Source organism: Ochlerotatus camptorhynchus, unplaced genomic scaffold, assembly GCF_037179485.1.
Source record: "Ochlerotatus camptorhynchus isolate MF236.1 unplaced genomic scaffold, CSIRO-AGI_Acam_v1.1 ptg000220l, whole genome shotgun sequence".
NCBI classification, from domain to species: domain Eukaryota; kingdom Metazoa; phylum Arthropoda; class Insecta; order Diptera; family Culicidae; genus Ochlerotatus; species Ochlerotatus camptorhynchus.
In genome coordinates, this window is record NW_027040710.1 from 2,427,678 (window position 1) to 2,441,991 (window position 14,314).

Genomic DNA, 14,314 nt, shown 5'->3' on the forward strand with positions numbered 1-14,314 from the left:
ATACCCTAAGCTACAAAATGGAACCAATGTTGCTTATTCGGAAAAAGCACAGAGAATAAATTTAATCAATGTATTCTACTATCAAAGGCAACCGTATTATCAAAGATACCCCGTTCTACGGTATAAGCAAATTAAAATCGTTGGAGCCGTGTTCCCAAAATCCGACCCATACAGTTAACATTTATTTATTTATTTGTCAGGAGTTCAAGGACCATTTCAATAAATTGATCGCATTTACGGCGGTTCTGAAGACCCGTTAAAAAAGTTACACCATCTGTCGTAAGCATTTAGTCGATGGTTTAGAAATTGCAGCTATTTTTTTCCTCTACCACTGTGATTCGTGCACCTACAGTGTATCTCAAAATTGAGTGTACAGCCGTCCGTACATTTCATAAAAACAGCTGTACAAGCACAACTTAAAAAGATAGATTTCTAAATTTTTGGCTGCTGGCTCATCAACCATTTCAAGACCAACAATTGAAATGGCCTTAACTCCATTTTGTAAACAAACCTTGTAAGGCCATTTTCTCGCGAACCGAAACCTTCATTCCCAAACCTAAACCACAACCGGGTAGAGGAGAATTTTCCCTACCTGTCCATTATGTTGGTTTGCCTTTGCGGACTTCGGTTCGCGAGAAAATGGCCTTACAAGGTTTGTTTACAAAATGGAGTTAAGGCCATTTCAATTGTTGGTCTTGATTTATTGGTTATCGGATTAGTATTGGGCTTATTTGGATGAGTGTGTAAGAAGTTAGAGCTATTTTAGAAAAAAACTAGACTTCCCAAAAAACACTTTTTCTTGCAATACAATGAGCCAAACATATTAAAATCTTGCAATTCTGTAGTCATAATAAAGATCGTTAGAATGCCGCTTTTTTTTTTTTTTTTTTTATTTTTTTTTTTTTTAACTCTTTATTTGTTCCAAATTCAAAATAAATTACATTTCATTTTAACCTAGGTGCTCCAGTTACTGCAGTAACGTACCAGCCTTAATTGTTATGATATATATCTAAGTGTTTTTACATTGTTCATGTCTTGGCAATTCAGTATTTTAAACAGGTTTTTTAACCTGCATGTCAGTATAACAATTGATATCTTAAAACTAAAAACTAAAACTAAATCTTATCTAAGTATAAAGGGAATTAATCGTTGCAATTGAGGATTGCAACGATTTTTGCCTGAAATTATTAATTATTTTGTTGGACATTTGTGCTAAAGTCTCAACATTCGAAATTCTATGTACTTCGGTTGTACTGTACCAGGGAGGCAACTTCAAAATCATTTTCAGAATTTTGTTCTGAATCCTTTGAAGTGCTTTTTTCCTGGTAGTGCAGCAACTAGACCATATTGGCACAGCGTAAAGCATGGCCGGTCTAAAAACTTGTTTAAATATTAGAAGTTTATTCGTCAGGCAAAGTTTGGATTTCCTTTTTATAAGAGGATACAAACATTTTATATATTTGTTACATTTGGCTTGAATGCCCTCAATGTGATCTTTAAAAGTTAATTTTTGGTCAAGTATTAATCCAAGATATTTCACTTGGTTTGACCAGGAAATTGGAACTCCGTTCATAGTGACTATGTGACTACTACTAGGTTTCAAAAACGAAGCTCTAGGCTTATGTGGAAATATTATAAGTTGAGTTTTGGAAGCGTTGGGAGAAATCTTCCATTTTTGTAAATAAGAAGAGAAAATATCTAAACTTTTCTGCAGTCTGCTGCAAATAACACGAAGACTTCTTCCTTTAGCGGAAATGCCTGTGTCATCAGCGAACAAAGATTTGTGGCAACCCTGAGGCAAATCAGGGAGGTCCGAAGTGAAAATGTTATACAATATAGGCCCAAGAATGCTACCCTGAGGAACTCCTGCCCTAACAGGTAGTCGATTAGATTTGGAATTTTGATAATTTACTTGAAGAGTTCTGTCAGTTAAATAATTTTGAACTAATTTCATAATATAAAGTGGAAAATTAAACTTTTTCAATTTAGCAATCAAACCTTCATGCCAAACACTGTCGAATGCTTTTTCTATGTCTAGAAGAGCAACTCCAGTTGAGTGGCCTTCCGATTTGTTTGAACGAATTAAATTGGTAACTCTTAAGAGTTGATGAGTAGTTGAATGCCCATGGCGAAATCCAAACTGCTCATCTGCAAAAATTGAGTTCGTATTGATGTGAAGCATCATTCTGTTCAAAATTATCTTTTCAAAAAGTTTACTTTTTGAAGAAAGCAAACTTATTGGACGGTAGCTAGAAGCTTCAGCTGGATTTTTATCCGGCTTCAAAATTGGAACAACTTTTGCATTTTTCCATTTATCAGGAAAGTATGCCAAATGGAAACATCTGTTAAATAATTTCACCAAGAAAGACAAGGTACTCTCTGGGAGTTTTTTGATGAGGATATAGAAAATTCCATCATCACCTGGAGCTTTCATATTTTGAAAATTTTTAGTTATAGACCTTACTTCGTCCAAATCAGTCCCCCAGGAATCATCAAAAATATTTTCCCGAGAGAAAATATTCAGAAAATCCCGAGCAACCTGATTCTCAATAGGACTAGTAAGACCCAAACTTAAATTATGGGAACTCTCGAATTGCTTAGCAAGTTTCTGAGCTTTTTCCAAATTTGTGATCAAAATTTTACCACCTTCTTTAAGCGCTGGAATAGGCTTTTGAGGTTTTTTCAAAATTTTTGTGAGTTTCCAAAAGGGTTTGGAACTTGGGTCTAATTTAGAAATATTATTTTCAAAAGTTTTGTTCCTCAGGGCAGAGAATCGCTTTTTAATTTGTTTTTGCAAATCCCGCCAGATAACCTTCATGGCAGGATCGCGTGTTCTTTGATATTGTCTCTTACGGACATTTTTAAGACGGATCAAGAGCTGAAGATCGTCGTCTATTATAATTGAATCGAATTTAACCTCGCATTTTGGTACTGAGGCAGCTCTTGCTGCAACTATAGAAGTAGTCAGAGATTCAAGAGCATAATTAATTTCATCTTTGGTTTGCAAAGGAATGTTTGGATCGAAGTTATATTCCATAAATGTTCGATACTGCTCCCAATCAGCTCTATGGTAATTGAAAGTAGAGCTGTTGGGATTACAAATTATTTCTTGGGATATTTCAAAAGTTACTGGAAGGTGATCAGAACCGAAGTCAGCATGGGTAACCAATTGGCTACAAAGTTGACATGAATCAGTTAAGACCAAATCAATAGTGGAGGGATTTCTTGCAGAAGAAAAGCATGTTGGGCTGTTTGGATATTGAATAGTGTAATAACCTGCAGAACAATCATCAAACAGAATATTACCATTGGAATTGCTTTGAGCATTATTCCATGAGCGGTGTTTTGCATTAAAATCACTAATAATGAAGAATTTAGACCTATGACGGGTAAGTTTCTGGAGGTCACCCTTGAGGAAATTCTTTTGCTGGCCTACGCATTAGAATGGCAAATAGGCAGCTATAAACGTAAGTTGTCCAAATTTTGTTTCAACAGAAACTCCCAAAGTTTCAAAAACTTTGGTTTCAAATGAAGAAAGAATTTTATGTTTGATTCGTCTATGAATAATGATGGCAACGCCACCACAGGGTCCATCAAGACGATCATTTCTATAAATCAAGTAATTTGCGTCCTTCTTAACCTTATGGGCAGGTTTAAGGAACGTTTCAGTTATAACGGCAATATGCACGTTATGAACTCTCAAAAAGTTAAATAGCTCGTCTTCATTATCTTTAAGAGATCGAGCATTCCAATTTACAATATTTAATGCTTTAAAATCCATTACTGAATTTTAAAGTCATGACAATATTATTTGCAAATTTTACTCCAGTTTGAATAGCATCAAACATGGAGTTAGATTTAAGCATATCAGAAATCATGTCAATTAATGAATTCTGTAAAAATTCCATTTTGGGGGCAGTAATGCTTCCTAAGTCAAAATTGTCAAAATTTCCGTTAGAACGTTGGTTAGTATTTTGATTTCTACTGACGGTTAGAACGAGATTGTAGGATCGCTTTGCGAGTCTTACATTCCCAAAAATTGGATTTGTGGTTTTCACCACAATTTGAACATTTAAATTTCTTAGGATCTTCCTTCACAGGACAGTCGTCCTTTGCGTGAGAGGAATCACCACAATTCATGCATTTAGCTGGCATGTAGCAATTTTTAGTTCCGTGACCCCATCCCTGGCACTTACGGCACTGGGTGAGGTTTTGGAAATTTCCTCCAGTCTTCCTGAAGTGTTCCCACTTCACTCGGACATGGAGCATAAGGCTAGCTTTTTCTAAGGCCTTAAGGTTGTTCAGTTCACTAGACTTGAAGTGAACTAAATAAAAATCATTAGAAATCCCGTTGCGCGAATCGCCAGGACGGGATTTCATTTTCATTTTGATTACTTGGAGTGGAACAACTCCAAGTAATTTTGCCAGTTCATCTTTGATCTGATCCAGGGATTCACCACTGGGCAGTCCTTTCATGACAACCTTGAACACACGTTCAGTTTTGGTGTCGTAAGTAAAAAATTGTGCTTCTTCTCAGTAAGATACTTGAGAAGACATTTAAATCCGTCCAAGGTTTCAGCCAATACACGGCATTCACCCCGACGTCCAATTTGTAGTGAAAACTTAACTTTCACGAAATTCAAAAGTTCCATGCGAAGAGCATGGAAATCGGTAGTGGTTATCACAATAGGGGGAATCTTTTCCTTCTTGGCATTAAGCCGGGAAAGTTTACTAGAATTTTTCTTGGATGATGGATCATTCTCATCATCCGTGAGCAAATCAAATTGATTACTCAAATTAATTTCATCAGAAGGGGGGTCAAGAGTTTGCCCCTTTCTTTTGCGTTTAGGCGCCATGGCGGCAGTAAATTTTTATCCAAATCGACTTCCAAGCAGATTACTATAAGAATCAGAAGGATCGAAGAGGAATTTTCCAAATCGATATCCAAGAAGGATTACCTCGGGTAGGGTCCAAACAAGGATCGAAGAGGAATAAGAGTTGAACAAGGTAGAAATTTTTTACAGGTTGAGCACTGAAAAGTGCTATTTAAATTTGTTGTAGCTTTAGGTAGTAGTAACACTTCCTTCAGCAAAAAGCAAATAGATCCGCACGGCAAGAGAGCACGATGCGGACTGTTAAAATGCCGCTAATTTTGCAAAAAGCCTACTATGAAAAAAGTTGAGAATCGACCGTTTTACTGAAATTACTCAAACTTCATACATACTTTACACATAAAATCCACAGTTATACTGATACATCAATAAATAGTTGTTCATCCACTAGCCAAGATTTCAAAAATCTATCTACTCACAGTCTTTCAAAAAATTGCCCATTCAGGTGTACGCTCAATTTTGAGTTACACTTTATTTCGCACCAATCATTACACCAACGCAAACAAAAAATCATCACCACACTCTTCAAAATCATCTTACCATCAAACAACCCTTCACCAATTTCTCATAGTAATAAAATTAAACCTAATAACATGTGATCACCGCTCTGCCAGCGTTTCACCTGTGACCCCTTGAGCAAATGCGTTATTACCAGCAAAACTTTGATTGACCCACATTGCGTAAGATTTACGTCGATCCAAGTCGTCTTGCTCCATTCAAATGGCCCTTGGCTTCGCATACATTCCACAGTGATACCCACTTGCACTTTGCAATGGCTTCAGCTATAATCACCATCATCTAGCCTTGCTTGAACCGTACCAAGTAGATTCGGTTACATCCCACCGTTTATCGCTACCCGCCCGTAGGCCCACACGTCGTCGTCGACGGCGCAAAACGGCCAGGTACCAGTCAGTGGTAAGGCTATCATTCTCTATGCAAACATTCCTCGTATCTGAGTGCTAGGGAAACACCTTGATTAGCACCTATCGACTGGACCCGGGGTTCGGAACGTGTACTGCAGGTGATTGATTTGTTTCAGATTCGTTTTGGATAGGCTGCAATTTTCCCAAATGTAAAACATTTTCGGATCGCGAATGCAAAATTTCGAGTGAACTTGGGTCAATGCAACATGTTATGGAATTCGATCTGGTTCAAAGTCAATCGTGAGAAAATGTTGACCGAGACGAAACACAAATGTACCACGCCCTTGGTTGGAACTGCGCTCAGTGAGCATTCCACAGAAGCATTGCTCTAGTGGCCGGTCGGATTGGTAGGTACCTACCTACATTGTATTGGAATTAGCCAATTCCTTCAACACTGCTAGTCGCGAAGTAAATCCATTTCGGAGTGAGACTAGCGAGCGGGAAAATATTTCTCTAATCGGGTTTGAGTATCTTAATGGAGGAAGGCGAAAACACCTGAAGTGCGCGCGCCAATCGAGGGCACCGAGAGAGGTCAATTGTGTAATTGGACACACATCGTTGCAGCATAGTGTAGGAATGTTACCGCTTGATTGATGATGCTGTGTGGTAATCAGTCAATTAATATGCTGCACACTATGCAGACATTCATCCCGCAATGTGTGTTTCATATGCATCTTATGACGATGATGTGGTTGATGAAGTTCTAACCCCAAAACCACCCGAGATAATTTGATTCATAGAGTCAAGGATGTGTATCAAATTTCTCCTGACTCCGAGTGGGGAGACCACCGAATAAATCATTCTGTGGGCTCGTAAAATACCAATAGGTTGGTTGGGGTGCTCTCAGAAGGGAGGAGAACGAACGTTCTGAAAGTTAGGAAGGAATTGTGATTTACACTTGTTTGCCGGGATTTCCACCTTTCTTCGGTTGACACTATCTTTGATGTTAGCTAAAGGGAAACAAACGTGCCGAGGTTTTCGTACATGGCACCCGCTGGATGTCGGCTGTAAAAAAATTAATATTGAAATTCATAATTTATTGGCTGGCTTGGTTGATTCTTCGTTTTATCTCGTTGTTGTTTTTGGAGTAACCAAGCAACGACGATTTATGATCTAGCATCGGCTGGTTTGTCCCGAACCCCACACGGGAAACCTAGTCATAAATTGAAAAAGAAAACCTCTCAAAAATTTAATATTCAACTACATTCACTGTCAATCGGGTGCGGTCGTTGTTTGCCTTGCCGTCAATCATTTTCTTATTCCTCCGCAAATGGTACCGTAAAATCAACTGACAAAACTGTTCCAAGTCATAATCCTTTAATTCGACACCAAAAGCCTCGCACTTTATCTTCCATGATGGGTTGAATCATCGAACCGAATCTGAATCGTCCGGACTTCCGGAGCAAGCATCTTGATGGCTCAAATTCATAGCAACGATAGCAGCTTAGTGTGTACGGGAAAGTTGAATTTGATTGATAAAGTTCACCCATCAATCAGAAAGCCCCTGGCTGGCAATCGCAAGGATGCCAGACAAAGATAAAAACTACCACCGACAGACATGGTGGCCTTTTCAAAGGCAGATCCTTGATAGCGGGGTAGGGTTAATTTCCGTGAATTTGTCAATCGACGTCATTTTGAAATCCGAAACTACACAGTTCATAGAGAGGCGACTTATGGCGGTCCAGTTGCAAATGAAACGGAAACGGGGGGTGGTTTCCGGGAGAAAATTATTTGTCCATGCAAAAGAGCCGAGCGATTCCATATCAAATGACGATTTTTTAAAAATGTTTTGATAATACTTTTTTTCTTGATTTGTTTTCCGTCGATCTTGATTTCCGTACTGAGTACCAATGTTACCGACGCCAGGGAGTCAGCTCCGACATCTGGACCCTACCTATCGACCCATCGACTCATGAACCGGGGACCAACGGCTTTGCTTCCCTGCCTCAGAAAATCCCGGTGGCACCGACTGGGATTGAACCCAGGCCTTTTGGGGTGAGAGCGAATCACGCTTACTACTACACCACCGGTGCCACTTATTTGATCAACCTTAAGGTGATTCCCTGTAGCGTCCTTTTTCGTGTTACACTTCGCAACTATACATGTGAAAATAATAAGGTTTCTGTGAATGTACGTAGTTAAAACTACTACTTGTTGTTTGCTGCGGAGAAGCAAGGAATGTCTGAAATTTTCAGATGTATACACCTCGTAGATCTTGAGATGTGTGCTCTTAAAATTGCGAGGTGTGATGGAAAAACGGACTCTACGAGGAAACACCTTAACGATCAAGTAAACTTTGCACAGTTGTTTGTTATTGTCCAACATGTCTTTTACGCATTTGGTTCATTTGTTTTGTACGTAACTAACTTCTGAAAAGGGCTTATGTAAAAATTATACGCATCAATCAAAAAAACATATCTCGAGAATAATAAATGTTCATAGACGCCAGTTTCAGAGGACTGGAGTCTGAACAAAAAACGTTATATGGGCGAACTGAACAGGCAGATAGATTTCTTCCAGAATGAACTCACTCCGAAATGAAAGTTTGGGCGTGTTGTCCAGAATGTGGACGACCGCTCCAGTCCATTCTGGAAGGTAACCAAGATCTTGAAAACTCATCCCAAACCCACTCCAACTGTCAGAGATGAATATGATGACGATCGGCTCTTAATTATCCCTCAGGAGAAAGCAAATGTGATTGGCGAGCATGTCGCTTCATCGCAGTTGCTTGGCTCGACTATCCAAAGTCCGCTCGAAGATCAGGTTGAGCAATGCGTTCAAAACCTAGACGCCTCCCCTTGTGTCGTGCCTCCGGTGGATATGATTACAGTACAATAGATTTGCTCAGCGCTGAAATGCACCAAGAACATGAAGGCTCCCCGGTATGACGACATATTCAACTTGATCTTGAAGAGACTCAGCATGAAAGTGCAGTCTCTTTCAACCGCCATCTTCAACAGATGCTTGAAACTGCACTACTTTCCAAGAGTCTTGAAAGTAGCACCATTATACTAATCCGCAAACCCGGGAAGTATCCAAAATTGTCTTCAAGCTACAGACCAATCAGCCTGCTTTCAGCGCTGAGCAAATCCTTCGAGAAACTCATTCTCAGTCGTTGGCTCAAGGTTTGTCGAGGAAAACAATATTCTCCTTCCGGAACAGTTGGGTTCAGCAAGGGGCACTCCACCACAAGAGGTAGAAATTTGTTGTCTGCAATAAACTTGATTGTTCTACAAATTGGTCCATCTCAAATAATAAAAAAGTTTGTATTTTCAATTCACCAATTTTATGGACCACCCTACCCAAGTAGCAATTTGGGTTTTATTAGGGTTCTGTAGACTATGAATAAAGGGACCTAATAGCCTAGTCAGTAAAGGCATAGTATTACCAAGCCGGAGGTGGTGGGTTCGATTCCCGGTCCGGTCGAGGGAATCTTTCGGGTTGGAAATTTTCTCGACTTCCCTGGACATAGAGTATCATTGTGCTTTCCACACAATATAAAAAATTGATGAATCGGTATTGGCATCGAAAGCTCTTAATTAATAATTGTGGAAGTGAATTTAGAACACTAAGTTGAGAACACACAATAAGTTAATATGCGCTAAGCAATAAGCTTGAAATGCGAACAAGAAGAAGAAGAAGACTATGATTTAGACTTGTAGAGTGCTTTAAAACCTCTGTAAAACTTTCAATGTTACTTTTATAATTTCACCAACATAAAAAGATTAAGCGCATATTTTTTTCTGAAGACATCATATTTCTATCTCTTATGGTCCATGAGTTATGATTTTTTAGACAAGCAGGTAGTTCCCCCCAGGCCTACTTTCAATATCTTTTTACACGCTCATTTCTCTTAAAAACTTTGCTCTATATACTTTCAGACCTTTTGATGACGCATATTTTTGCTGAAGTAACTAAGTTGTTATCTCTTTTATTTGAAAAGATAGAGCTTGTTTTTGCTAAAAAAATATATATCATTTTTAAATAAATAAAATGAAAAGAAAACGATCTTTCAAATGGAATTAAAAGTTTGAAAATCGGTTTGCTCCATTTAGAGCCATTGACAATTAAAAAGATCAATTTGTCGAAGAATATATCCTTTAAATTTCATATTAAAAAAGAAAGTCACCTGATCGCTTAAGCGAAAAATGCGTCATCAAAAGTTCTAAAAGTGTCTAGGAAAACGTTGAAATGAACGTATGAAAAGATATTCAAAGAAATCTGTTTTTTTAGAGGCCACCCTCTGCTTGTTTAAAAAAATCATAACTCATGAACCATAAGAGATAGAATTTTGTTTGATTGTTCTACAACTTTTTAGAACATTGCATTAGTCTATATCAAATAATAACAAAAGTTTGTATTTTCAATTCACCAATTTTATGGACCACCCTACCCAAGTAACAATTTGGGTTTTATTAGGGTTCTGTAGGCCATGATTAAGACTTGCAGAGTGCTTCAAAACCTCCATAAAACTTGCAATGTTACTTGGGTAATTTCACTAACATAAAAAGATTGACCTCGCGCATATTTTTGCTGAAGACACCATATTTCTATCATTTATGATTTATGATTTTTTTAAACAAGCAGGTGGCCCTAGAAAATTGGCCTTCTTTAAATATCTTTTTATACGCTCATTTCTCGTAACAATTTTGCTGTAGATTTTTTTTAAACTTTTGATGACGCATATTTTGCTCAAGAAACTTAGTTGTTATCTCTTTTATTTGAAAAGTTAGAGCTAGTTTTTGCAAAAAAAAAAATATGACCTTTTTTAAATAAATTAAATGAAGAAAAACGATCTTTCAAATGGAATTAAAAGTAAGAAAATGGGCTTGCTCCATTTAGAGATATTGAGAATTTTTCGAAGAAAATAACCTTTAACTTTCTAATTAAAAAAGATAGCAACCTGATCGCTTGCGCGAAAATATGCTTCATCAAAAGATCTAAGTGTCTAGAAAAACGTTTTTACGAGAAATGACCGTATGAAAATATATTCAAAGAAAACTGTTTTTTAGGGGCCGCCCTAACCAACTTGTTTAAAAAAATCACGACTCATGAACCATAAGATATAGACATTTGGTGTCTTGAAAAAAGTTGATTTTAATTTATTGTTCTACTATTTTTTAGAACATTGCATTGGTCTATCTCAAATAATAAAAAAGGTGTTCAATTCACCATTTTTATAGACCACCGTAATTTCACTAACATAAGAATATCGACCAAAAAATATGAAGAAACTTTCCCAAAGACACATTATACCTAAAAGTGATGGTTTGGATGCAAATATTGTTGTCTTCTTAAATACGGCTTTGGGACAGCGGTGGTGTAGTCGTAAGCGTGATTACCTCTCATCCCAGCAGGCCTAAGTTCAATTCCAGTCGGCGCCGCCGGGATGTTTTGAGGCATAACAACACCGATCCTTTGGAAGGGAAGGAAAGCCGTTGGTCCCCGGTTCATGAGTTGATGGGCCGATAAATAGGGTACAGGTGTGGAAGCTGCCTCCCTGGCGTCGGTGGCACGGAAAACAAATCAAAGGCTTTGGGACCATCGTGTATTGTATTGCTGTTTCTCGACGATTGACCATGGGAGATGCACTGCAATTATGCGCAAGTGCCCTGAGTTTTTTCTTGAGAGGACTGATGATTGATGCTGCTACGTTAGCGTTAGCGTTAGCGTTGTTATGATATACTTCGTAGATTGGATACTAGCGACACTCACGTCTCTTCTGAAATTCTCAGGTAGACTACTTTCAGGAATAATGCTGGGGAGTAAACATTGATTCCAATCTAAACAAGAGTAACAGAAACATGACTGTCGCTATTCCCGGCCACGCCCATCTTTACCATAACTAGGGATAGGGAAGGAAATGTTGATGTAGTACTTACTTAACGAGAGGCCACCGACTTAGCGACACCCTCATAAGTGCTACGGAGTTGGAGGGTTGGATAGGGTATTCGGTTAGGATTCACCTCAAGTTGGCGATGCAACCAAAAGTATGTAATGTTTATTTGTTGTTAAGTTAATCTATCGATAGCCGGCTATCGAAAGAAAATATTCATTTTGTTTAGTGATCATGAATTTTAAGAGTCATGACGGAGAGCTTGGGATTAAACCCATAATTTTCTGCTCAGTAAGCAAAAACGATCCCTCCAAGGTCATCGAGCATCTCAGAACCATAACGCTTCGCGACAATACAGGACTACGTTTTCGCATGATATGCTCATAATCTGCGAGGTTAATTTCCAATATCAAATATACAAATGATGGTGGCGATTTATTGTGCTGTGGAAGAGCTTGGGGTTAAATCCATGATTTTCTGCTCAGTAAGCAAAATCGATCCCTCCATCTCATCTCATCTCATAATCCACAGGTGCTTTACTGCAGAAATAATAATAATAATAATGAATAAAGTTAGTGAGATAATACGATTAAGCGGAAGATTTGGCACCATCAAGCATAATGTCATCAATAAAAAACTAAATTAATGTGAATGCTTCAAAAATTACTGCTGTTGTTTGCTCATCTAATCAATAGCTGGTTTTCAATTACCTGTAAAACATAAAACTTAAAGCAAAACGACCACCTCTTTCATGACCGAAAAGCACTAATACGTGTTCAGGGAATTATCTGTGGAATAGATCCATCAGTTGGTCCATCATTCGAGTATGGTACTTTTTAGGTTTCTAGCATCCTAAAAACTGGTAATTAAAATTTTTAATGTTAATTAAATGATTTTAATAAAAACGACACACCACCATAAACGCTGCACCGGATCATGTCGTGTATGAGCACCATAACCTTAAAGGTTAAAACTCTACACACTTATTTACTTCAATGGAATGCCGATCTCCTAATTCTCCTTTCTCTAAAATAACTCTCTCTCCTCTACGCGCGAGGCCTCCACCACCACCACCACCCGATAAATAAGAAGAGCGAGCGACACGAGAGAAATGAAGAGAGAAATAGAACTGTTCGAGAATCGTTTCTCAAGTCGTCTCTCCTTCCCCTCCAACTTAAAGAGAAATTGCATGCCACGTCAACTTTATCGCGTCTATGTTTCTATTTAAAAATAGAGATTGCTGACGTTTATCATACGCACACTACGTTACGTATACATATACGCAAAATGTTTTCGTCGGGAAAAAAAACTTCATAGCGGAAATTTTTTCCCATGGAAACAATCACTGATACAGTCACACTTTAGCAATCTGTATATTGAATTTTTTTTTTCCGAAAATTCACGCGCAAAAAACTTCCATCCTTCATTGATACGATGATAAGACGGCCACGAATAAATATCAAAATCCCGATTTCACGACCATCCCCTGCCATAAAGAGGAACATCACAACCCTCTCAGAGTCCCGGCAAAACGTCCCCTTCGCTAAAAAGATCATCAGTTCAAAATGTTCTCACACATATCAACCAAATAACTTCAGAAATATTTATACTGTAGCACAACAATTGGCAAGTTGATCAAATCGAAAAAAAATTAAACCCGCACTTTCATGAATAAATACACCAAATTATTGGAATTTTGGGGTGCTGAAAATCAGACGTTGTTATATATATGAAACTTAGCTGATTCCTCGTAGTGTTCAGTCCTCAAAAACTCCGATCTAGCAATAATGGCTGCATTTGCGACATCGACGCACACACACATTGAAACACGCGATCTGATGAAGGCACTGCGCAACCGAACGAAAAAAAAAAATGGCCGATCGTAAATCTAACTGATGAAAAATACACGAATTATGAGCGGAAAGCACTGATTTTCTCAAAAACTTCAGCGTCCTGTGCATTCCTAGGTGCAAAACTATCACTTATCACCAATTTAACTATTTAATTCCGACATTCACACTCAAAATGAGATCAATATCGGATGCACGTGAAACAACAACCGACCGTGAAGCCGTCACCTATCGGATCCTGATGATTGATGCTGCTACGGAACACAAAAAAGATAGACGCTTAGATTGATACCGTAACAGTCAAAACACATTCTCAAACGTTAGTAATATATCCATCATAGCTGATGATCGACGAATGCAAAAGCAGTTTTTATTGAGGCAGACACATTCAATAATTTGAGAATGCTATCCATAAACCTAGAAAACTTTAACATGACTTCATGTAGTTCTAGCTGTGAAGCTGGAACATCAGGAACCTTAAAAGAACCTGAAAGTCGGGGAAAGTCTCTACCAAATCAAATGATTTGAAACCCGGTAGAGGGGCTTTCGAAACTTTACTGCTACTTATTGATCTCACCAAGATGACTCGAAGGTCAATACGAGAGGCTTTCCGATGTGTTGTGCGGAATACCTGGATCGCTCCCTAGACCGATATGACTTCCCTCGCCAAAATCAGAGTCAGAGCCCTGATCATCAACTGGGAGAAGGTCAAAGGGGCTGCTAGACGGGGACATTCAGGAAGATGGAGTAACAGATCGTAGAATTTACAATAAGGCCATTTTGGAGTAACACGATAAGAACCGTCCATATGCA

General features: G+C 38.4%; 2 protein-coding genes across 3 annotated transcripts in view; one reads left to right on the forward strand and one right to left on the reverse strand.

The window, feature by feature from the left end:
- Nucleotides 1-14,314, reverse strand: part of Rab3GAP1 (RAB3 GTPase activating protein subunit 1) — a 584,432-nt gene that overhangs the window by 282,416 nt on the left and 287,702 nt on the right. The window lies entirely within an intron of this gene.
- The window catches only part of haf (leucine-rich repeat and fibronectin type-III domain-containing protein hattifattener), a 507,398-nt gene that overhangs the window by 235,562 nt on the left and 257,522 nt on the right, over nucleotides 1-14,314 (forward strand). The gene's annotated exons all lie outside the window — the stretch shown is intronic.